Below are 24,684 nucleotides of genomic sequence, written 5' to 3'. Positions count from 1 at the left end.
GGCTAGATGAAAACAATCTGGATACATATACATTTTATTATTTAGAATCTTTATCAATTAGTAAACCACAAGGGAACAAGGTTGGTATGTCTATAAAAAGGAGAAGGAATGACAAACATCACCCTGGGATATGGTACATTCTGCAGCAATTATCCATTTCACCTATTCGCAAACACAATGCTATTCTTAGCAGCTCTATCACAGGTTCCTTCCAGAGGCTCCAACCACATACAACTAATACACAGTTCTTAGTTTTCAGACCTCATCCTTTGGAAAGGCAGCTGCATTTTAAAAATGGTTCAGATTTGAATTTTTCAATTCTAGCTTTTTCCTTAACTCAATTTGCTTTGATGTTCCTTTTCATATGAATTTTTCTTTTAAATAGATCCTATATCTTGTTCTTACATCTGTTGAATTCTAGCCATCATGATACCGCTAATTTGTGCCCTTTTCAGACAAGTCTTTCAGAAACCTGTGTTTCCTCACTGCTTCTAGGGAAGATGGCTTCTTCCCTGGCATGATAATATCATGCTGAGTCCATTGTTGATCTTCTGGGGGAAATTCTTTGGCATAATCAGTGCTGTAAACCTGCCTCTGATGAGTCTATACTGACAGACACAAATACAGGTATGGCTGCTGAAATCTGGTCCTTCACAAGTACAAGGAGACTGACTGAGATCATAATGTTCCTGTTACTAGTTAACTATTTCCATCAGAGCAACACTACACTTGAAGAACTTAAGGCAACAGGTTGCTAGTACTATCTTTCTGTGCCGGCTCCAGCCATTTGTTCCCTGGCTGCTTATAAAGCACAGTTCATTTTATCTGAGTCTTCTTCATTGTTTCTCTGTGTTATAGCCCTTTGCCTGTTGTCTACTAAATCTTCTAGCCTTGAGCCCAGAGATCTTTCATTCACATTTATTTTTCTTTCCAAAGGCTAAATGAATATCTCCTTGGCTAATGTCCAATTTGTAGCTACCCAGAAGCCTCTTGATTTGAGAGGCAATAGAGTACTTGCTTTATTTCATTTCTAGTGTATCTTACTTCTAATCTTGTGTACAGGGACATTGTCTTGACTTTAAATCAAGTTGCCAGCAGTCCAAGTTCTGGCCTGATGGAAGATGCCTGAATTCACTCTACCTGTGAACGTTCATGTATGCCATCATAACATTTACATCTAAAGTTACCTTTCCATTTTTCTTCCAGTTGAAGCTCCTTTCCTATCATTCTGTTGCACTTTTATCATACCCTGGAGCAGCTTCTGTTATTTTATTATGTACTTCTCTGGGACAGAAGCAGAATTCCTCTTCTGCTTGGTATTGAAGTCACCTGTTTGGGACTAAGCCACAGTTGTCAAGAAGAGACCAGTAGCTGTGGTCCAAAGCACATGTGGGTTCTGTCTGTTCAAACAAACATTTTTCTTGTTTACAAAGAAGGTCCATAAAGCTTTTTCTTAAATACAGCCAGGACAAATGAAAAATAGGATTTTCTGTCCTGATAAGACAGCTAATGTCAAACCAGATCAAATCTCTCATCTTCCTCCTGAAGCTCTCTCAATTTGCTTCATGATTATTTTCAGCTTCTGCTGCATATGTCTCCACCAATTCATGCTGTTACTGTTGTGTTTCATTTCTCTAGGAGACCAAAGCAAGAAACTCAGATTTGAAAGATTTTTTGTTACCCATTGTCTTGGATGGAACATCTAGAGGTAGCAAATGCGGCAGCGTCTAGGACTAGGCTTGTAAACAGATGTTTCAGCAGCCTCAAGCACAGTGTGATGTTTAACTATCTTTGACTATCTAAGAACTGTTTTGATACCACAAAGATGACAATTTTCGTGTGACCCCCATTTAATCAATAACAGTTGCATTAAAGAGCCAAACACTTCGCTTTCTGAATGTGAATATCTTTCAGAAAGCAGAAAACACCTGTTCTTTTCCATTCACATGGAATTACTATTCATGCATAAGGCAGGCAGTTGTGAACTCTGAGTATGTGTCTCTGTGTATATATGTGTGTGTGCGTCTCCATTCCTAGTACAGGAAGAAAATCCAACAATATTTCACCCAAATGAGAAATGTTATTCTGCAGATTAAAGCCATGCAGGGCCTGGTTTTGTCTTTATTTATGCCTTTCTATTTCCTTCTCTGCTGACATGGGTGCACATGCCGGGAAGCACTGAAGGACATAATTGGCGTTGTGAAAAATTATTGGGAAGCCAGAACGTTCCCTTGCAGTGATCCCCCCCTTCTCTTTCCCATCTGTCACCATCTAATGTGACAAAGTTTTTATCGGGCATTGAGGCAGAGGAGATTAAAAGTAAATACTGCAATCAGGAAGCAGCTGGGGGGAAAATGTAACACATTTCACACTAAGCTGAACAGCTCATCAACTTAGCCTTGTATATCTAGGGTGTTTGTGTGGGTGGGTGGGTGGGCTGCAGGGGGATGGTGTAGCGCAACATGCTCCTCCGCACTGGGAGGCTGAAGAGGATCATGTGTTTTCTTATACAAATAGGATTCATGCTTTCTGACACTTGCTTTGGGAAAAAAAAAGAAACAAAAAAACGAAAAACCAATCAGGAGCATAGTAGTTTTCCACTTGCTCTCGTAACAAACTCATGTAAAATACTGTTTCCTCGTGCCCTGATTTACATTTTTTAGTTCTCCCTTTATGTTTTAGTGTTTGTCCTACGTAGTGCCATACCTGCATGTAGCTCTGGATCCTGTTGCACAATCTCTGGGAAACATTTGTTGGCTAAATGGAAGCCATTGTGTACAGACAGATACAATGATGTTGTAGGCTTGTGAAGCTGAATAGTGCAATCTTTGGATCACACTGTGCTAACCATTGTTATATTTTGTGTAAACTGATCTGCTTGGAAAGACCAGAAAACTTGAAAATTTTATTTTATTCAAGCCATGTTGCTTTATTTTATTTTTGTGTATAAAAGTTAAGGTATTTGAGCACTATCTGTCACTACTCTTCTAAAGCTTTTAAAAGTCAATGCTTTCATTTGCAAAATATTGGCTTATCTTTTGACAACAGTCATATGATGTGAGCTCAGTGCTGGTGATCAAAGTGTAGGCTGATGCTTGTGGGTGGCTGTCAGAATACTCTCTTTATCCTTGGGATAGATAAAGCTATGCAAGTTGATATAGGCTTCCTTGGTATCCCTGCCTTTCTGAATGTGACTTCTACAGAAGGAATGTATTCTCCTAGACTGGGAAGGATCTCAGTCTCTAGCATTTGTTTGATCCTTGACTCTTCCGCTGAGTGCCAGTAAAAGTTCAATATATGTTAGTTATGCTGGCATTTCAATGTGAAATAAGAGGCTATTTTGCCAGGAAATGGACTCTGACCCTGTTGCCTTAACTATGTAATTTGATAGGATTTCCTTAATTTAGAATTACTTCATGGCTTTCTTATCACTTGTTCCTCAATGTTGATGAGGTGTCCTGTGGTTGTTAGCAAGTTGTCAAAGAATAAAAAATTAAAAAATCTTTTCAACTACTTGCTGAATAATAAGATCAGATGATGTCTCTTTGCATGAAATTAACTTATTTTTCTGCTCCTGTTTTCAAGGGTGCCCTCAGTCAGCCTAGGTAGTTTGCCTCATGCTGCTCATTGGTACCCTACTCTGGTTGTGTCACTCTGGGGTCATCCAGTTAGAAGAGCTTAGTCAGATTGTATAATCCATGGCTAAGATTGTGTTCTGTCTTAAGGCAGTAACTATGGAATGATTCTTTGGCTTCTCTAAAGTTTCCAAATAGCAGATTGTAAGAATTTCTTGCTATTTTATCAGTGCACCTGTTTGTTTTCTATATTTCTATAGAAATATTCTATTCTTCAATATTCTATTTCCTTATAGAAAGTTGGCTTTGATCTCATCATTCTTTGTTGATTACTAAATCCACCAAACAGGACAATTATGGAAGTCCATGCTTTCTAAACATTTGATTGGTAGAGAGAGTGGAATCTTTAACTTCTGGTGTTAACTCAAATAAATAAATCCTGCCATTGGACTGCCAGCAATGCATGTTTTGACTGTATTGAAGTATTGATGCTTTTGGCTAAGGAACTGTTTCCATTGTATGGAAGGAGTGAGATAAGGATTTAAAATATGATGAGGAGTCATTACTATACTTTTCCTGATATCCCTGCATTATCAAAAATAGGCACGTTATTGAGACTCATTTTTCAGTAGCTCATATGAGCTACTTTTTAGTGTTTGACAGCTAAATTCTGATGATGCTCTCTGCAAAAAGCGAGTACCTGCCCTCATTACGGTGATACTTATTTGCTGTCCTGCTGATAAAGTTCCATGCTTTACCTCAGGTCTGTGAGCCTTGATCTGGTCCTCTGTGTTACTGTTTCTCCAAACGTGAAGGCCATTGTTATCTTACAGGCTAGAACTAGGAGTGTCACCCTTATTCTCACTGCACTCCTAGTTACATCGAAACCAGAAGGAGGACCGTGAGCCATGATGTCATGCAGAACATAAGACACGAGAGGAATTAAGTGAGGAAGGAGGTTGGGTAAATGCCTAGATGGGCAGAGGAGTGTGCAGGAGAGGATTGATGGGGCTGGGACTTGAAAACTTTCGGAGATTAAGATTCCACAGTTTCTCTGGATAACACGTTCCATTGTTGAGTTATGGTGAAAATGTTTTTTCCACGTATTCAGTTAGAACTTTCCTTCTTGCAGGAGATGGCCATGGTATGTCATCCTTCTCACCCAAACTGAACAGAGAAGTCAAGTGGGTAATGTTTTTCAAAACATCAGTATAGAGCATCATGCTATGGTTAAATATCTGGTTGTTATTATTACCATTCTTTTAAGTCTAGTTGAAGCCCATGCAGCCTATCTTGGTGGCTTCTAGTACTTAACTTATTGCAGCTTTCTCCTTAATAGTGTGTGGGGTTGTTGTTTGATTCTTTGTTTGTTTGTTTGTTTTTCAAACAAGAAGGAACTGCCTTTTAAACAGCTACTGCCTCAGGGTGCAATCACATGCAGGTAGGCACAGACCTTGGAGATGTCCTCTGCAAGGAATGTTTTGCTGCAGGAAGCCCTGCTAGTAGCACAGAAAGTTGTGCTTCCAAAGGACTAGGCAGATGGTTTGCTGCTAAATATTCTGCTTTTTGGGTAAGACATAAAACTGAGGTTCTGAACACTTGCATATTTTCGTAAGTGCTTCCTGACTCTCTCCTAGGTGTATTATAAAGAGTGCTTGTGCTTTGTTTGGGCAATACCAAGTACCATGATGAAGTGCAAGTAACTCAATGGGATTTATACGAGCTTATGAAGCGGAGAATAAACCCCATAGTTTGCACAGTAAATCAATTTGTAAAGCGCTTTGGGATCTTTCTGGATGAAAGGCGCTATATAAATGTAAGCCATGACCATTCATCATTATTGAATATGAAATAGAGATATACACTCTATCAAGCTAGCAGCAATAGGCTTGGGCTCATGATTGCTCACAGGGCCCAATCAATCATCAGATCACGACATAATGCAGCTAGAATAAAAAAAAAAAAAGGAAAACTTACAGCAAATCATTCCAAGCAATGCAATTAATGGGCATCCAGTATAAATAGTGATCTCAGTCAGGGAGCCTGGGCTTTTCCTGAGCAGCAGAGTTGATTCCGGAGCCATACAGTGTGAAAGAGAGAATTACCAATCCAGTATTAGCAGGGGAAAGTTTCTCACTAGCAGTATGCTGTACAGGCATTCACTGGAGTTAGACTAAAAAGACTTTCTGACTATGGTTTTCAGAATTGCTTTCCCTTCCCCCTTCGTCCCCTTCCATTTGGGAAGTGACATAGAAAAATGTTGGGTTTTTTTGTAGAAAATGTTAGACTCTGTTCTACATCAGGTCACAGAGATGCTGTACATTTTTACTAAGCTGTAGCCCAGGCATTTAGCCTTGGTTGTTATCTGTAGCATCTATGGTTTCTGCAATACAGTGTGCACCAAAAACAATGTTCATAGGAAGTGAGGATTGGGACCAGGCTGCCTTGCATGCCAGTGTATAATCTAATTTATGTTGCTTATCCTTGGAGAGACTGACTGCCATAATGTGCTTATTTTATGCCAATTAGGATGAATGAAATGTAGGCTGCTCTAGTACTTGGCTTGAAGAGCCATGCAAATTGAGAGCTTTCTGCACTCAGACAAGAGCTCCTTCTGTCCATATGATTGCCTAATGAGATAGGGCAGTACCTGGTCTGAACTTCCTCTCCTTCCTACTTCAACTGTGCTGATGTGACTGTCTCTCAAATGCTGTAGTGCTACATGATATGATATTCTACTCTCATTTTCTGTTTTTATCACAGCAAGATTGAAAATTAATAAAATTTAAAGGAGGGGAGTAAACACTGGAATAAGAAAGCAGGGAAGTGGATCAACAATCTCATTATATAAGACCTGTTTTATCACAGGTCAGTTTAGGAGAAATAGGTCACCCCCTTCTACTCTTCTGTGAGATGACCATGTGACAGTCTGCACATTACACACAGTCTATAATGCCTGTGTTGCTGCCTGCAGTTATCTTAATCCCCAGCACAGAGGCATAGCTTGACGTGTTATGATGATATGACACGGTAGGATGAGATAACTGTCTCAACTTGTGCCATGGGTGGTTCAGGTTGAGTATTAGGAAAAATTTCTTCTCCAAGAGTGGTCAGGTATTGAACCAGGCTGCCTAGGGAAGTGGTGGAGTCACTGTTCCTGGAGGTGTTCAAGAAACGTGTAGGTGTGCCACGGAAAGACATGGTTTAGTGGCCATAGTGATGGTGGGTTGACAGTTGAAGTAGATGATCCTAGAGGTCTGTTCCATCCTTAATTATTCTCTTATTCCATGTTCTGGAATCACTAGGTAGAGCAGGTCCAGTCTCAGGTACCTTTCTGTGCCAGAGGTGCTGCTATAGCAATTCAATTGAGAGATGGAGGATTCTGAGTGATGAACCCACAGTTCTTACAGAACCTTTGCACAAGACCTGCTGGCAGTTATCAGTGCAGCTGTTTTAACTCGTACTTTGCTGTAGCTTTATAATGATGTGTGTACAAATAGCAACTGGAACTCTGCTACTGCTTGGCCTTGTTGTCAAAGTGGGATAAAGAAATCAATGATATGAAAGATCAGAGATATGAAAGATCAGAGAAGTTACTGAAATTAGCTGCAGTCTTGCTCTATAGAGTGTGTTGCTTGGAAAGGAGCTTGGGTTGTAAAGAAATTGCCATGGTAGCAAGAAGTAATGAGAAAGTGGATCTCTAGCTCACTTGCTCTCAGGGATTCATATCCCAAGCACTTGGAAATGGGAAGGTTGTTTCTGTTTCTTCCATTTTACTCCATTTGGGTGCAGATCTTGGTCTCCCCACTTCTGGAGGTTAATAGAGTGCAGGCTAACAGAAAACTCTTGCAAACACTGAATTGTGTCATGATCATTGAATGAGCCGCATATACTGAGCAAGTCATTCACATTTCCCGTCAAAGTTAATTAATTGGAAATAGTGTAGTTCATATCTCAGTACCTCTCTGAGAACCCATAATGCATGCAACTTCTGATGCTAGAGACTATAAATATAGTAAAAGTATGTTTTCTCTGATTTTTTCCTAGATTTTCTTCAGAGTGAGTATTTCTTGCAAGGCATGATTTCAGCCACAGCTCGATCTTTTGTATTTGAAAGAGGTTCACTTTATAATAACCCTTTGTCATAGAATCAAAGAATCATTTAAGTTGGAAGGGATATTTAAAGGTCATGTAGACCAACTGCCCTGCAAAGAGCAAGGACGTCTGTAGCTAGAGCCTCATCCAGCCTGACCTGACACTTACATCAGACAGTGTATTTTCAAGCTCTTTTCTAGGTTGCCATACCACAAACCTTTAGCATGTACCACAAATCCATGCACATGCACATCTACATAGATCTGTGAACTATTATTTCCGACTTTGAAGTTCTTGCCTTTGCAACATAACATTGCAACTGTATTGTTTCTTCTAGCAGCAATCAATATCCTTTCAGTCAGGCTTTTAATAGCTTCTTGATTCATTAATTAGTTAATGTAGCTAATTTTGTAGCTTCTTGATTAATTGGTTAATCAAGTAATGTTTTTTTGCAGTACTAATACATGTAAAGTGTGGTCTAAGTACTAAGCAATAGTATATTATTGTTTTTGTTTTAATGCTGTCCCAATTCACCAGATCCCATCAAACAGTTTATTCAGGCTGAATATGTTAGCATTAGACCTGATGTGGAGTTCTTCTGGCTTGCGTGAATGGATGTTATTTATATATAAGTTAAGGACAAACAAAATGGATACCTAGACTAGGTTGCCAAGTGAATTTCTATGGTTGGTAGATGTTTCTTCAGCTCAGAATATACCTGGAAAGCTGTATGCTGGTGGCAGTGCAGCGTCACTGTCTGACTGGCTATTAAATATGGCAGCAGTAATATAGCTTAGTGGACAGAGTTTCTACCAACTTCATATTTTCCCACTCAGTACAGCTCTGATGATATCACTGAGTTTGTATTATAAAATTTTGTGAATGTGTTCACATTCTTCACAAAATCACATCTCACTAGAAGTCACAGGGAAGGAAGGTGGCAAAGATACTTGCTAACTCTGAGATCAAGGAAAAGAAGATTCTTAGGCCAGGCAGATTACTAGAAGCTGGAATAGACAGTCTAGTCTATTTATAGGTTAATAATTAAAAGGGGAAGAATTACTGTAGCAGTGGATTCCATAGTATTAAAAGAATGTGAACTAACACCCAGGACAAAGGCAGGAAGTAAGAGGAGATGCCCCAAACTGTGCTGTGTTTTATAGTACAACCCAGAAAGGTGTTTCGGATCACTATGATTAGATCTCTGGATGCATTAGGCCAGTACCTGACATAGCTATAGCATTGGTCAAAATGGATCTTGTTTTAGGAGGCTATAGTGCTTCCAGTAGAGGAGAGAATGTGGCATACTTTCAGAGTGAGAGCAGTTGTTCTGCGTTTCTCTGGGATAAAGTTTATTTTCTTCACACTAGCTGATATGGCTTTAAGGTGAAAATAGTGTTGATAACATACCTGTGTTTTAGTTGTTGCAGAGCAGTGCTTACATTAAGTTAAGGGCTTTTCTGCTTCTTGCACTGCCCTGCCAGGAAGGAGATTGGGATCGCATAAGCTGGGAGGGAACATGGCCAAGACAGCTGACCTAAACTGGCCAAAGAACAGCATTCCATACCATATGGCATCACATTGAGCAACAAAACTAAGGTTGACTGGCTGGGCATTGGTTGGCTGATGGTGAGCAATTGCATTGTGTGTCTTTTTATTATTATTATCATCATAATCATCTTTCTAATTAAACTGCCCTTTCTTCAATGGACAAGTTCTTACCCTTTTACTGTTTTCAGTTCTTTCCCCACCCCACCTTAGGGGGTAGTAAGCAAAACGCCTTGTGGTGCTGAGGTGCCTGCTGAGTAGTTTAAAATAAAATTAAGTGGAACAGGTATTTTATTTAAAGCCTAACAGCTGTAAAATCTGATCAAAACCACTGACAGGAAACGTACTGTGAGTTAAAAAGTAAATAGTGCCAGAAATCAAATGAGTCAGTATAAAATCTGATGACGCTGGGGAGGAGTGTATAAACCAGGAGAATGGTTAGATTCAAGACAAAGATTTTACGTTTGTTCCTGGGGCAGTGCTAGCAGATGTTCAGGGCATGCTGGTGGAGGAGCTTAGTTTGGTGAAACCATAATGGGTTCCTTAATCGGTTTTCTCCTCAGTGCTCCCTTTTGTAGTCTGCTCTCCTGAGACCTGTACTGTTTTCTGCTGTGGCACGTTGTATTTCTGTAACAATAAAGTTATTGGTCATAACTCAAGACCTTTTCCGTTTATGGCATAACTTTCCCAACATCAATAACAGAGATGGCTTAATGCCCACTTAGGCATATTCCTTGCACACGCCCTGAATGATGCCTGAAACAAAGTTGCACACAATTGCACTAATAGACTGGATTTCTCCAGGATCCCGTCCACCCCTGGACTTTCAGAACTTAATTCCATGACACCCTCTTGTCCTTTTCCAGAAGACTGTAAGGAGTGTTGGTGGGGACTATTCTTGGTGTACTAGGAACTTTCAGTTTGGTTGTGTGCAGGAGAAGCAGATATACCCCCCATCCCTTGCCTTCTGCTGTGTCCTTCTGAGATTTTTTTTCTTTTGCCAGTATGTCCAATGGAAAATCATAATTATAGACAGGAAAATCACAATTATAGACATGAACACCAGGACTACATGAGTATCTCAGAACATTTTACTTTAACCCATCTTCCCTGGACTCTTCATGGTTGTGAATGATTTTGAATTTGTTTTTGTTTCCCTTATCAAATTCATCTGACTTCTTTTAAAAGATTTTTTTTTCCTGTCATGTCACATTTGGGCAGAATTTGGGTTTATACATACAGTAACATTTAGCACAGCTGAACAAATTACTCTGTGTCTACTGAGCTGTGCTAACAGAGTTGTGTGCACAACTAGCCTGCAGGAGGCATGGGGTAATTCCATTTAATGCTGTCTTCTCCTAGGTTAAGTCAAATGACCTTGCATTTATCACATGCCAGGAGCATGCATGTGTTCAATTACCAAGCTAAGATTATATGCCATGACTTCTTAAGCCTCAGTAACTTAATCCTCTATCTGAGCCCTTAAGGCTGTTTGTAGACCTTGAATAGGTGTCTTCCCTAGGTATATTTATTAAGCCAGACTACAATGATAATCAGAGCAGCATATCGTGCTCTCTGGAAAGCTGTGAAGAACTTGCAGCTCTCATTCCCTTGCTAGAAAACTGCTTTGGAAACCTGAGACTGTGTTTTCCCATTTATTGGAAAAGGGGAAACATAACCCCCGTTTTCAAGAAGGGAAAGAAAGAAGATCCAGGGAACTACAGGCTAGTCAGTCTCACCTCTGTGCTTGGCACAATCATGGAGCAGATCCTCCCGAAGGCCCTACCAAAGCACACAGAAAATATAGATGAGGTGATTGGTGGTAAGCAATGTGGCTTCACCAAGGGTGAGTCATGCCTGATAAAATTGGTGGCCTTTTATGATGGATTTACTGTGTTAGTGGAAAAAGGAAGAGCGACTGATGTCATCTACCTGGACTTGTGCAGAGTGTTTGACACTGTTTTGCATGACATCCTGGTCACTAAACTGGAGAAAAATGGATTGGATGGATGGATCACTTGCTGAATAAGGAATTGGCTAAATGGTCATTCAGGGAGTTACGATCAGTAGCTCAGTGTCCTAGAGGAGACCAATGACAAGTGGCACTCCTAAGGGATCAGTGCTGGGACTGGTATTATTTAACATCTTTGTAGGCCATGTGAACAGTGGAATTGAGTGCAACCTCAGCAAGTTTGCAGATGATATCAAGCTAAGCGGTGCTGTTGACACGCTGGAGGGAAGAGAGGACATCCAGGGGGACCTGAACAGACTTGAGAGGTGGGCCCATGCCAACCTCATGAAGTTCAACAAGGCCAAGTGCAAGGTCCTGCTCCTGGGTCAGGGCAATCCCAAGCATGGATACAGGTTGGGCAGGGAATGGCTTGAGAGCGGCCTTGAGGAGAAAGATTTGAGGGTATTGATGGATGGAAGACTCAATATGAGCCAGCAATGTGTGCTTACAGCCCAGAAGGCAACCGTATCCTGGATTGCATCGCGAGAAGTGTTACCAGCAAGTCAAGGGAGGTGATTCTGCCCCTTTACTCTTGTGAGACTCCACCTGGATGGAGTCTCCACACATTGTGTCCAGTTCTGGGGACCCCAACACAAGAAGGACATGGAGATGTTGGAGCAGGTCTAGAGGAGGGCCACAAAGATTATCAGAGGTCAGGAGTACCTCCAGTCTCCTATGAGGACAGAATGAGAGAGGCTCTTCAGCCTGGAGAAGGGAAGGCTCCTGGGGGACCTTATAGTGGCCTTCCAGTAACTGAAGGGGCCTACAGAAAAGCCAGGGAGGGACTTTTTAAGGGTACATAACAACAGGACAAGGGAAAATGGTTTCAAACTGGAAGAGGGTAGATTTAGACTAGGTATTAAGAAGAAATTCTTTGCTGTGAGGGTGGTGAGACACTGGAATGGGTTGCTCAGCAAGGTTGTGAATGCCCCCTCCCTGGAAGCATTCAAGGCCAGTCTGGATGGGACTTTGAGCAACCAGGTCTAGAAGAAGGTGTCCCTGCCTATAGCAGGTGGGTCAGGACTACATGATCTTAAATGTCCCTTTCAACCCAAACCGTTCTATGATTCTGTGTGAGAAGAGTCATTGCCCAAAAGAGGATGTAATTCCCTTTTAAGAGCATGAACTGTCTCCTTATGCATAACCTTCTGAGTAGCCTCTGCTAGTGCAACAGTCTCAATTTCAGGGTGAACAGAGCTTTTGACTTAGGTCTGTCTGATTGCTGTAATAATCACACAGGTCACTTTTAAACAGTTTACTTGCAAATGCATCCTGCTTTCCTTAGATACTTAAAATGTCATGGATTTTTAATTACCAGGAAAATTTTAAAATAGAGTTGTGTGTGGTGTTTTTTTTTTTTTTTTTCCAAGGCTATAAAGCCTCTTACTGAAACTACGTTTTTGAAGGATTCGTTCAGTCATTCAAAATAATTATTATTTGTTTTCCCACTGATGCTGAACTTTGAAACTGTATTTAACACAAAGGTGATAATCACAACTTTGGATTTTAACAAAACACTCAGAGAAGGAGGTGTATACTGAGGTAGTTTGCATCAATTTGACTAACTTCTAAGCTAATTGTTTGTATGTATGTATACAAGATATCAGATATTATAAGGTGAATTGTAGATCTAGTCCAAAAAAGTAGACAAACATCAAAGAGTACTAAGTTTTCTTACATTCCAACTGACCGCTAAGTAATCATCAGTGGTAGTGCAGAATTGCTTAATCTTTGCTTTCAGGTGCTCACTGAGACCAGAGAACTGTGAGGATGTAGTCCATCCAAGGTAGGACATGAAACAAGTCCTTTCAGATGACTGTTTACCAGCAGGTGGCACAGTTAAAGAGGTGCTGTGTTTAATGTCTTTCTTGCTAATCCTATGGAAGCTAGGAATGAAAGGAAGAACAAACAAAAAAGAGAGTAGGACTGTAAATAGGCTTCATGCCTGAGCTATACAGATTCCTGGCTGAACCGCACTGTAAATGATAAAATAACTTATTCTCATGTTAACACCTCTACAACTTGCTAAGCAGAACCTGTAAGAATCTCTGATCTTGCTAGCTGCTTCTTTTTAGTGCTTCTGTAGTGCTACACACAACTGCAACTGTACATCTACAACTACAACTGTAATCATCCTCATTAAAGAAACATCTGTATGGAGACTGCAGGTCCCACCATGTAATGGGGAGGTCCTGTCAAATAGAGGTCCCTTGACTAGAGGGATTTGTTGTCTCTGGGAATAGGACCACTGTATGGAAGAGGAAGATGTCAGTTTACTCCACTTGTGTGAATTAAGAGCACATTTTGAGCTCCCAGCAAATCACTCTCAAGCAAAGTTTGGGTGACCTCAGTCTGTATCGTGGAAATCTCTTCCATCTCCTGCTTAATACTTGAGATGGCTCTGGCTTATCTGGTTCCCTTTGTGGAGACAGAAGAACCTGTGCAGTGTGTGTGCATGTATGTGTGTGTCTGGCTGCCTGTCATTACAGCACTAATGGAAATACTGCACGGATCACAACTCTCAATTAGCTCCTTGGGAGATTGCTGTGACAGCCCGTTACTGAACAGCAAGGCCTGAAGGAATGAATTAATTTGTAGTACACTGCAGTTAGAGTCACAGTGTTAGCAATGGAATGAGACAGCAATAGACCTTTATTAGGCTTAGGCTGTGTGATGCAAGAGATTGCTACCTGGGGGACATTTTTCTTTTTTCTCTACCAGAACCCCCCAGGGTTAGGAAGAATCTTGGACCGTGAGTGAATGAGTTTAGAGCTCTTAGTTTGGTTGGTGGAGTCTCTGTCTGCCTGAGGCTATTTGGCAGACAGTGGTGGGATTTCATTCAACACAGACAAGAGCGCGCTGCTATCCTGGCTTGGAGCCAGGCCAGAGCCAGTAAGTAAGTGGTATTCAGGAAAAGTAAAGCTATCTTTCTGTCTCTCTAAACAACATCTCTCTTCCTTATTTGCTGAGATAAGTGTGTATCGCAGAGAGTATCCAAGAGCAGCTATGCCGAAGGATGCTAGTATCCTGTCTTTGCAGAGCTACAGTTGCACACATGCTGAGAGGAGCTGCTTAGTGAGGCCCAAGCATGCAGAAGGTTATAAGAAGTATATAAGCAAAGTGTTATGGGAAAATCAGAGATCTTCACAGACAGCCTGAAGTTTCCAGAACTTCTGCCTGCAAATAGCACTGTACCCTTAAGTACCATACCAGGGCCCACCAATGCAACTTCAGGTTCTCACCCTTTTTCTGCTCTGATGTTCAAAGATCTAACATCCGTAAAGCTGAATACAAAGGAAAGTCTTTTACTTTCTTAAATGTACAATCACATTTTATTAAAACTTGTTTTTAACATATTTTTTGAGGCAGATTCTTAGTGTGCAGAATGGATTTATCTGAGTGGGACGCCAGCCCTTCTCTTCCTTTGAGGAAGGTCAGCCACCTAGTGAGATGCAAAATAAAGCCATGGAGTTTTTGGGCATGCTGCTTACTTCAGCTGATATAGATTTGCCCTCCAGAACTGTGTGACATGCAGAGTTGAGGAGTAACATGAAAGCAGATAAATTTTCTCAGAGCAATCTTTGCAGGAGATAGGAAACAAGAAAGGAAAGTTTCCTATAGAGTTTTAGTGAAATCTTTTTCTGGTAGTCTGAGGAAGATGTTAAAGATCACTTAGGAACAAATGCAAACCCTGAGAGGCACATGCCCTCTATTTATTTACTAAAATGGTCACTGGGAGCAGCATCAGCAGAGCCTTTTTCTGCTATTCTTTTTATGCATGAGAGAGATTTTTTATTTTCAAGAAAATCTTGAGAGTCATTGATTCCACATTCCCTGCATTGTCAACCAACAAATGGGGCAGAGTACATTACCTACCTCAAAAGTAAGCAGGAAATCAAACCCCTCAGCACTGGTGTCTTCATAACTTGCAAATGTTTGCAAAAAGGGTTTGCAACTGCAGTAGTGCTCCTGCTTTAGGCAGTGTTGCTTTGGTGTGCTCCTGCATTGGATGATACTTCATATCGGAGTGCAAACAAAACCCGTTGTCCTAACAGTTATTTTTTGCACTCTCTGCCTCTTGATCTTCATGTCTGCTACTTGTCAGAACTGCCTTTTTATCTCCCGGAATTGCACATTCTGACCAGCAAGTGGTGCTCCCCCCTTCCTTCCTACCACTTCATTCTTTGTGCAGAACTAAAAGCTTTCATTCATTGCTGTTGCTTTCAGGTATGTCTCACCCAGACAGTGCGTCATACTTTGAATTGGTGTACTGATACAATAATGGCATTTCTAATGATGTATTCTTAATGATAAAACTTCCTGACATAGTCTAGTTATCTGTACTGAAGATTTTATGTACTGCTACGAAAGTCCATTAATAGATCTCTCTCATGCAAACCCAGAAGAGATGAGCACCAACTGTTTTTTCATGCATTATGTTGAATGTGCAGAGGTGAACATTCATTATTGCTGACATGGCTATAAGGAGACTAGAAATCTTTGGAAAAGGAGGCTTTGGGATACAGCATTTATTGGATCCACACATCCCAGTACTATATTTTTACAAATAAAAGAAATACATTTATTTGCAGGGGTATTGAATTTGCCTGGGATATGGGATGAGACTTCGCCACTGGTGCCTAACAGCCAGATTCTTTTCAGTAACATACATCCAATATGAGGTCACCATTTGGATTTTTATACTCTTGATTGTTAATGTGGTGTCATTTGTTTGGTTTTGCCTAGATATGAAATGCTGGTATTCTAGTTCAGTATGAGCATTGAATTTGTTCTTCCGGGTGAAAACGATGACACTGGGACCAAGGCAGATGTAGATCATTTCTTCTGTCTTGTTCTTAAGTAATGGGATAGCTTTTGGAGACAAAGTGGCAAAGAACTACCCAAATAATTTTATTACAGAGCAAGATTAAAATATAGAAGAAGAACAAGGGGAAGAAATGAACCAAAAAAGAGAGGTAAAGAAAATGGGAATATAGAAAGAGAGGAAAATTGATAAATAAAAAAAAGGGAAGTGACTAAAGCAAGAGAAGAGAGAGGGAGATTCTCCTGATTAGAATTCATGAACTCCATTCTTACATTAAGTCTATATATGACACCTGGCCTTTAATGTGAAGCTGCCTACGAGCATTAAAAATTAAAAGCAGAAGGTAGGATCCATCCATCTCAGGCAGCGCTGCTCCCCTCCTATCTGAGCTCTGCACAAAGCTATTACACATTGATAAATTATTTTGGGTAATAGCTGAGATATTACATTGTTTCTGAGTGAAGGTAAAATCTCTCCATGACATGAGCATTTATCAGGAGCGCATTTCATCCTATTTATTATGGCCGAGACGAGATCGCAGGCTGCGGGCAGAGCTGGCACGTCGTGCTGATCACCTCCCCCATCGCCTCCCTTCCCTCTGTCACTTAGATGATGGGATATTGATGGAACTCATGACAAGTTAATTATTAACTAAAGATATGCAGTTCACCTTTGCCAGGGGAGGGGGCATAGAATAGAGCAACGATAGTTCTTAAAAAAATAAATGTATCCATTGTATCTGAGGATTCTTCTTTCCACCTTCCTCTCCCTTCTACCTATGGTTTTCTACAGTGTCTCAGACTAATCGGATAGGTTATTTGAATTCTGGTATGGTTTAGAAGGCCCACTGAAATGGAAGAACCTCTAAGAACTTTAGATCTTGTTCAAAAAAGTTTCCACTGAAGTTCTTCTCCATTGGCGTGGCATTGAAGATAAATGAGGAAAAATTTTCACTGTCTACAGAGCAATAAAGATTTCTCTAACAATTGAGAGAACTAGAAAGCAGAGATAAGGAATTTTGATTCTGTCCAAAAAATAAATGCTTTTTTTCATTGTAAAGTAAAGATATCCTGACAAACTCTCAATATATCAGCTGTTCCTTTCCATGGAGTATGGAATGGCACAGTATGTGCCACTGGAGTCTAGCTGGCTTTCAGGACAGACTAAAAGGGTATAGCAACAAAGGTAGCGCTTGCTTGCTCGTCTGAGCTCCTAGAGTAAAGAGGAAGTGTTTGCCAGCACATAAGGGACTGTTATATTTACATCCTGATAGTCTTGGTCACCGAGGGAGATAGGTACTAAATGTGGACCTTTGGGTTAGATTATCAGATGCACTGAGGTATTTTAAATAATAGTTGCTCAGTTGATTTGCCATGGATCAAGTAATCCTTTAGTCTGCACTATATACCTTACAGTAACGCACCCGGCTGCTACTACCTCTTGACCAGGCACTGTAAGTTATTGTCCCAGATGAACTGGTGTTACGTTCATGATGCAGAGAAAATAGCTGATAGTCACACTAGGAAGTTTCCCACTGACAGTCTCAGCAGGAAGGCTGAAGTGCAAAAGACCCTCAGACATGAATCCTGCAGTCTTTTTGACTTGGATGGAGCTAAGACAATAAGGCAGTTAGATGCCAGAGGTAACTAGTGCACCATTTTATGCTAGGCTACTGCTGATTTGTCCATAAGTACTTTTAGCATTGTGGTAGTCAGGTGGTTCTAGAAGAATGGAACAGAGACTGTAAGACACAATGACAATGGGCATTTAGAAAATAATTACAAGTGAGAATATTATAGTCTAACAAAGGAATCATTCCCTCCACATGGCCTATAGCAAGCTGTCGTGTAAAAATGTGTGTGCTCGTTTTTCAAAACCCAAGCTGCTGAGGATGCAAGTGTGAAACTCCATGTGTGCCCAATTTCATGCAGATTGGATTTGAGCTATACGGCTGATTTAGGTCCTATCTACCTTACTTCTTTGAAAAAAATGTACAAGTTTATTGCACTAGGGTTGTAGCCCATTGCTTTTGAAATTTTCCATAAAATGAAGCTTCTGTGTTTATCTTTCCTGCATTTTCAAGTGCCATATCTTAAATGCCAAATCTGTCAAGTGGGATCCAAGAGTAAATACAATGGGCCTTTTCTGGCATTTGAAGAAAAATAAAGTTTTTTTTCCTAGTTGTCCTCATATGGGTTGTTGTAAAGGATCTAAAGTTAATGTCTGGTGTTTCTGCAATGAACTGGCCTCCCAGAGAAACTTTTAATATGCCATCTTTATGCTTTTCAACTTGAAGTATTCCAAAGCTTCTGAAAGCTGCTGGATAGATAGCTCTCATTCTTTGATATAAAACAGAAGCTCCTGTGCATCAGTACCTAGCAAAGCAGGGAAAAATAAGAGTACTGTTCTTTGAAATCTCTGTTCTCTTGGACTAATGTCCTGTGCTGGACTTTCAGGAACAGACATTTTGTTTCACTTTTTTTTTTTTTGTCTTTTATTATGTGATCCCACAATTCCACTTCTAAGGTAATGCCGAGAAATCCCCTTTGTAATTATTATTATTATTTATTTATTTAAATAGCTTTGAGAAATCTTTCTCTGAAAATACGGATTTCTACTTCTTTGCCTCAAAGTTGAAGTGCAATTGAAAAACAAAACCAAACCAAACCAAAACCAAAAACAAACAAACAAACAAACAAAAAAGAAAGATTTGGATTCTCAGGTGTAACTCTTGCTGTCTGAGATTATACCAGGTGCTCCTGCATCAGAATTGCTGGGTATAAAAGCAAAACTTTCATAGTCTTCGTTTGCTTCGTGAGTTTTGGTTTTCTAAAATCTCTGAAAATCTAGCTGCTTGCTGTCAAAGGCATGAGGAGAAATGAGACTGGGGTTCCATGTACGGATAAAGTGAGCATTGTCTGAAACATGGTGGGTAGATTAGCTGTGTGAACTCCAAGTAAGAAACTGCCCATCATTGCAGTAAGGCTAATCTCCCTGTCCTTGTCCGTTCATAGTGATCAGTTTGCCCTTTACTTAATATAATAAAATATATAATAAAAATGTATTAACAACTTTGAACCACCCTTATCCCCTTTCCAAAACCCCTTGGGATCCCTTCAAGGTTAGAGGATGTGCAGTATATGCACCTCAAAGAAATTGTATGTTCATTATCTGTACCCTTTTATGGTACAACTTGTCCTTGCCTGTTGCATCCCTTGCAGCTTCTTTTTACTCCAGGTCTTGGTCTGCAGCCTCTACCTGCACAATGTAGCTGTGTAGACATCACTGATGAGATACTAATGGTAGTAATACCTGGCAGTCCTGCTTGTCTTCCAAAGATACCTTTCTGGTGAGTTTTGTGAGAATCAGATCAGGCTATGTATTTGGAAGTGTGTGTTCAGGAGGCCTGGACTCTTAGACTGACTTCTTCAAGGCAGAACCTCCATCATTGTTTCCAAGCAGCCTGCCCACCTGCTAGTTTGGATAGTGGCAATGTTCATAGGTTTTTTTTTCTGATTTTTGATTTTACCTTGACTTTTCTCCTAAACACCTTGTAACTCAATCTGCAATTACTTATTCAAAGAACACATCTCACAGTAACATAGATAATAGCGTGATTTTAGCCCTATTGGGTTGTTCATGTAAACAGTCAGTTCTATAGCAGTTTAAATAAGAGCTGTGGAGATGGAACTGCTCTCCTTGAATGTGGAGATCATTATGTTTAAAGAATTGGCATTGAAAGGTCATAAGGAAGAAGGTTTGTACTAAGAGACAGTCATATGAATATGTTTTGCTGAGATGCATTTTCTTATTTGGAAATGTACTTATCTATAATACTTATCTTTTCTGGCACAAAGATGCTGATATGTTATGCTACCTGCTGGCTATCTAAATATAAGACATCCCCTAGCTAAGCTAACACTAGCTCTACTAGAATTAGCTCACTTTTGAATGTGCTCAGTGTGTTTTATCTGAAGTGCACTTGAATGTATTCAAGTTGGCAGAGCAGGATGTGTCCCAGGGTAGGCAGTGGAGACAGATCCAGGTAGACAACACTTGTCAGAGAACAGCTCCTTCAGAAGACCTAGAATTGAATGTGCTGTTTAACCAAAGTTATGGACTGTCATGCATGGTAGTGTGTGCACTGAGCATAAAGACACGGGGCAGGCAGTGCTGCCCCATATGGCAAGTCATATGCTGTAGTGATGTGTCAGAGCTGATGTCCTTTGCAAGTCTGATACTTTGTCTTTTGCTGTGACTGACACAAAATGCATTGGGAAGGTGAAAGGACTTCAGGCAAGGGACAGTTAAGGAATGGTTGGCTGGATTGTGGTGCCTCGTCTGCTGAGCCTGCACATGTATAAATGGGCGTCTTATGTAGGGGCTGAGTTGTGGACAGGCACACCAACCATCATAGGTTTAGATACCTCTGTCTGTGCATCAGCTTGATCTTTTTCAATTGAGACAAGTTCCTGGCATTAATAACAGTAGAGGTGAAAATTGCACCTGATAGTTATTTGTGTGTGGTAAAATTACTGTCATTTACAAATCTCAGTGAATAACCTCTTGTTCTTTTTATGACCTAGTTCTAGAGTAAAGGCAATAATAAGCTAGCTCCTGACTTGTCCGTTCTTGTATGCTATACTTGAGTATTCTCAGCATTATACTCTTCATGTCTTTCTTACAGGAAAAGGTAGCAGAACCCTTGTAGATCTCTCTCCTCTGGTACCCTTTCTACTTTGTCTTTTGTCTTCCATAAACTGACTGGCAGAAGCACTTCTTCCTTCAAAATCTCTTCTTGTAATCCACTTCAGTATGTTAATGCTTTTAGGAAAATAACTGATTCTGGTGTCAATAAGAAACTTGATATTTATTACTATTTGTTTATCTTACCATTAATTCTTGAAAGTATTTTAGTTTAAGTCATCTAGTCTTTCTTATGGGCTCTGTATGCCAACTTCTTTCTGCCACTTGTTTGAGTCTTACCTGTTGTGTCTCACCTAAGAGAGTAGGAGTGGTTTGAAAGGTACCATGAAATAAATTATTCCCAGTAATTGCCTGTGTGCCAGATCCACTACTGCTTTCCAAAGGTGTGCTAAGTACACACACACATACTGAAAGCCATGGCATACCACTGTGGATGATTCGTATTCATGCAAGCATCCGACACATGCGCACACATGCACCTGCATCATAGCATAATTTGAGGACCATGTTCCATGTGCTCCCAGGTCAACCTTGAGGAAGAGTTTAGGCTGCTGAGAGAAACACATTGCAACTTAAAGAGTTAACCCTACAGTAATTGGAAGGCAGGGGGGAACAGTGTAATGGAAGGGTGAAGAGTTTCCATAAACCCATTGCTTCAGCTCAGAAAACCTGCTAAGGGGCAGTGGTCAGAGAGAAACAGAAGGAGAGAGAGAGATATCAAGTGTAGTAATCAGAATGAAAAATGGAGCTCCAGTTACTTTAAACAAGAGCTAATTTATCACGAGAACGAGTGGATAAGTAGCTGAGTTTCAGGCGTTCAGTAAGTTCCCCGTTCTGCTCCAAAAATTATTCCACCCCTGTCTCCATGCTCCCATAAATCATCCCCTTCTTCACTTCTGCTCCGATTACCAATTACTCCTGCCTACAACACGCTTTTCCCTGCCCGACACAATCTGATGGGGCCCTGCCTTTTAATTTTACAAATGCTTTTTCCTTCTTGCTTCTCAGCTCCCTGTTCCTACTCCTCCCCTTGCCAGTTTCTTTCTGTATCTTTGTTTTCCCTTTCCTTCCTCATCTTTTTTTTTTTTTTTTCTTTTTAATTTGAAGAAATGGAGGGCAGTAATGTTTTCTGGCACCTCCCTCTGTGAGGTTGACAGAATTGAAGGAGAGGAATAGAAATTAATTATTTTCCCCAATCTGAACCCTCTTTGAATCTGTGGGTCTTCTCCCTAAGTACATGACAAATTCTAGATTCAGTACAGCTGTATCAAAGGTGAAAGACTTGTTCTTGAAAGGATGAGTTGCTCTTTGTTGAGTTTGAAAGGAAATATATTTTTCTTTTTTTCCCTTTTTCTTTACATAGAGCTTTCTATGGACTAGAGATATTATGTGAGCTGCACAGCTGTAGGCAGGAGAACTTTAATTTCCATTGCAGTGTGTTATTTTTCTGCACATACTTCACCAATGTTAATATTTACATTACAGCAGTTCCCAGCTAGGTGTCTGCAGATACGGAGGCACTGACCTGGGCCCCAAATGTGATAATTTAAACCAGGTCTACACAAGAAATTTTTGTTAACTTCAGTGATTCCATACATGAAATCATCTTAAACCAAACTTGTACTAATAAGCAAATGTCAGTTTCAGGAGAATGAGTTGAATTTATTGTTGTATCTTTTTAACACAAAAAAATCCCTCTGATATTTCTTATGTATGGCAGCGCAAGTCTGGTGTGCTATTTTAGATGCTGGATGGGTCTGTACATGCATTGCATACCTAAAAGTCCTAGAAACAAATTTCAAACATCAAGGAACTGGTATGCAATAAAGCATTATTTTGCTCAAATATATTGTTTCACAACATAAATTATTGCTTACTGCATGTTTGTACCAGCTACATTTGGAGTATTTGAAGCCAACATATGTCATATTTATCAGTTTGGCATGGAGGCAACAGATTTGTTTGATTCAGGAAGGTCATTTTTGGAGGCTTCATTAACCGATGTTCAAGTAGCTTATGATTCATGAGAACTAACTTAAATAAAACTTATAAAAACTTATAAAGCCCTAAGTTGGAAGTCACCACAAGCAAAGAGAAATGCTAAAGCATTTAACCTGATATGCACAGACCTGTTATTTTCATCGTTGAGGTATTCTACCAAATGGCCATGAAGCTTACTGAATCCACAAAGTCAAAATTCCCTTGCTCTGCTGAGAACAGGACAGGCGAAGTGACAGCTCTGCGTGGTGTGCTGCAGAGAAAACGTCTGTCCAGGACTGATTTTTGTGCAGGATAATAGATGGAGTAGATGGATTATCAAGTGATAAATCACACAGAGAAATTGGCTGTTGCCAGAACCCATGAGCGAAGAGATAGCTGGCATGCTCTGCAGTAGGTATAGCCATCTCCGTCTAAGAGGCAGTAGCCATTATGTATTCACCAGAAAAACAAAACTAGTTGATTTTACAGTGCAGCTTCTTGAAATAAGGTGTTTGCAGCAAAACATGATTGGGAAAGGTAACACGTAAATTCATGTGTATCTTTCTGGGGGAAAGAGCAGGGGAAATCTTCTTTGTTCTTATTTTTCCTCTTTGGTCTTATTTTGTCTCTTTATTCTCATTCTTTAAAACCCTTAGTGGTATTTTCTGGCCAGGAAGAATCACAAGCATCTTTCAGTAAGGACATAGTTAGAGAAGCTAACTGAGCATGGCACAGCCATTCCACGTGGTTCATATGCACTCCCTCTGCCCTACCAGGTAAAGACTGGTTGCTGGCATTAACTGTGTAACTCTGTAATCAGTAATGTTGCTCCACATCACCCCGATGACCAATGATACTGTGAGCCCATTTTTGCAGAAGTATAGTACATGAACACATAAGCATAGTCCCATCAAAGTTTTGTATGTAATCTCCAAAAGTAACTTGAGACTTCTTTACTACTTGTAACTGGACGCTGCTTTTTAATAATGCAAAGCATTTGACTGAACCTTATCAAGGTTGTCCATTACCCATGGGATTAGCCCCTGAATTGTTTCGTGACTAACAGGGTAACTGAGATTCACCCTGTACCTAGTCATTTGAGCACTGGGTTAGCATCTAATACACCACTGGGGTGGTGGTCACCTTTAGGTAAAGATTCTTGACTCCTGAGCTGTACGTTTTGAACATAATTTTAAAACTGTGGTTGGATGGTAGATTAATCTTCCAGCTCCCTCCTCCTGAGGACCTGGTATATATTGAACACTGAAATGACAGATCCAGAACTTTGCTCTGCTGTCTCATTTCTTGAAAATCCCTATGTGAGTGATGTAATGTTCAGAGTTTTCCCTAGAAATCCCTTCACAGCAGTTTTAATATAGAGAAAGAAGCAGTGACCTCATATTGCCTTGAATCTTTTTTGAAAGTTATGTTTTAGATGTTCTGACAGTTCCACTGTTTCATGGCAGTGTACATTTTGACAAAGAAAGGACTTTAAAGGAATTTTTTAATCACTTTCAGGACTTGACTGCCAAAAATTACCTTTTCCACAGGGTAGCTTATGTTTTTCTGGGCGAACATCAGTGTGGTATCATAGAAAAAAGTAAACATTCATGCTCCAAGAAGAAGCAGGCAATTATGTTGAGTAGCCTGAAAGCTGCAGTCAGGTAAGGATACACAGTAGAGAGACTTATGTGCTTGCCAGCCTTGCCTCCCATCCCATCTCACCCTCTTTTAAATCTGTTAGTTAGTTGCCCATAGGCTACATGCCCAGGGCTCAACACATACAAAATGAGAAGCAAGATCTCTCTGTGTTCTCTGTACTACCTCCTAGTCTTCTGTGTGATGCTATCCATCCATCTTCTCTCCACTTTAAAATAATACTGACTCTGATAGCTGGGAGCAAGAGCAAATTGAAGAGCTTCAATGGTAGAAAACCATTGGAT

General features: G+C 40.3%; 1 long non-coding RNA gene across 10 annotated transcripts in view; it reads left to right on the top strand.

The window, feature by feature from the left end:
* Positions 1-24,684, top strand: part of LOC122157554 — a 156,554-nt gene that overhangs the window by 60,132 nt on the left and 71,738 nt on the right. Inside the window, exon 3 of one of the 10 annotated variants that reach the window (XR_006167938.1) lies at positions 4,708-4,759. The exons of 8 other annotated variants lie outside the window; for them this stretch is intronic. This is a non-coding gene — a long non-coding RNA (uncharacterized LOC122157554). Of the gene's footprint in view, positions 1-4,707; positions 4,764-24,684 lie in introns of all 10 variants that reach the window. One more of the 10 variants, XR_006167941.1, reaches the window with a different exon arrangement.

Source organism: Centrocercus urophasianus, unplaced genomic scaffold (genome assembly GCF_019232065.1).
Source record: "Centrocercus urophasianus isolate 14NV4802_14NV808 unplaced genomic scaffold, USGS_Curo_1.0 seq_14, whole genome shotgun sequence".
NCBI lineage: Eukaryota > Metazoa > Chordata > Aves > Galliformes > Phasianidae > Centrocercus > Centrocercus urophasianus.
This window is presented reverse-complemented; position numbering and strand designations above follow the sequence as displayed.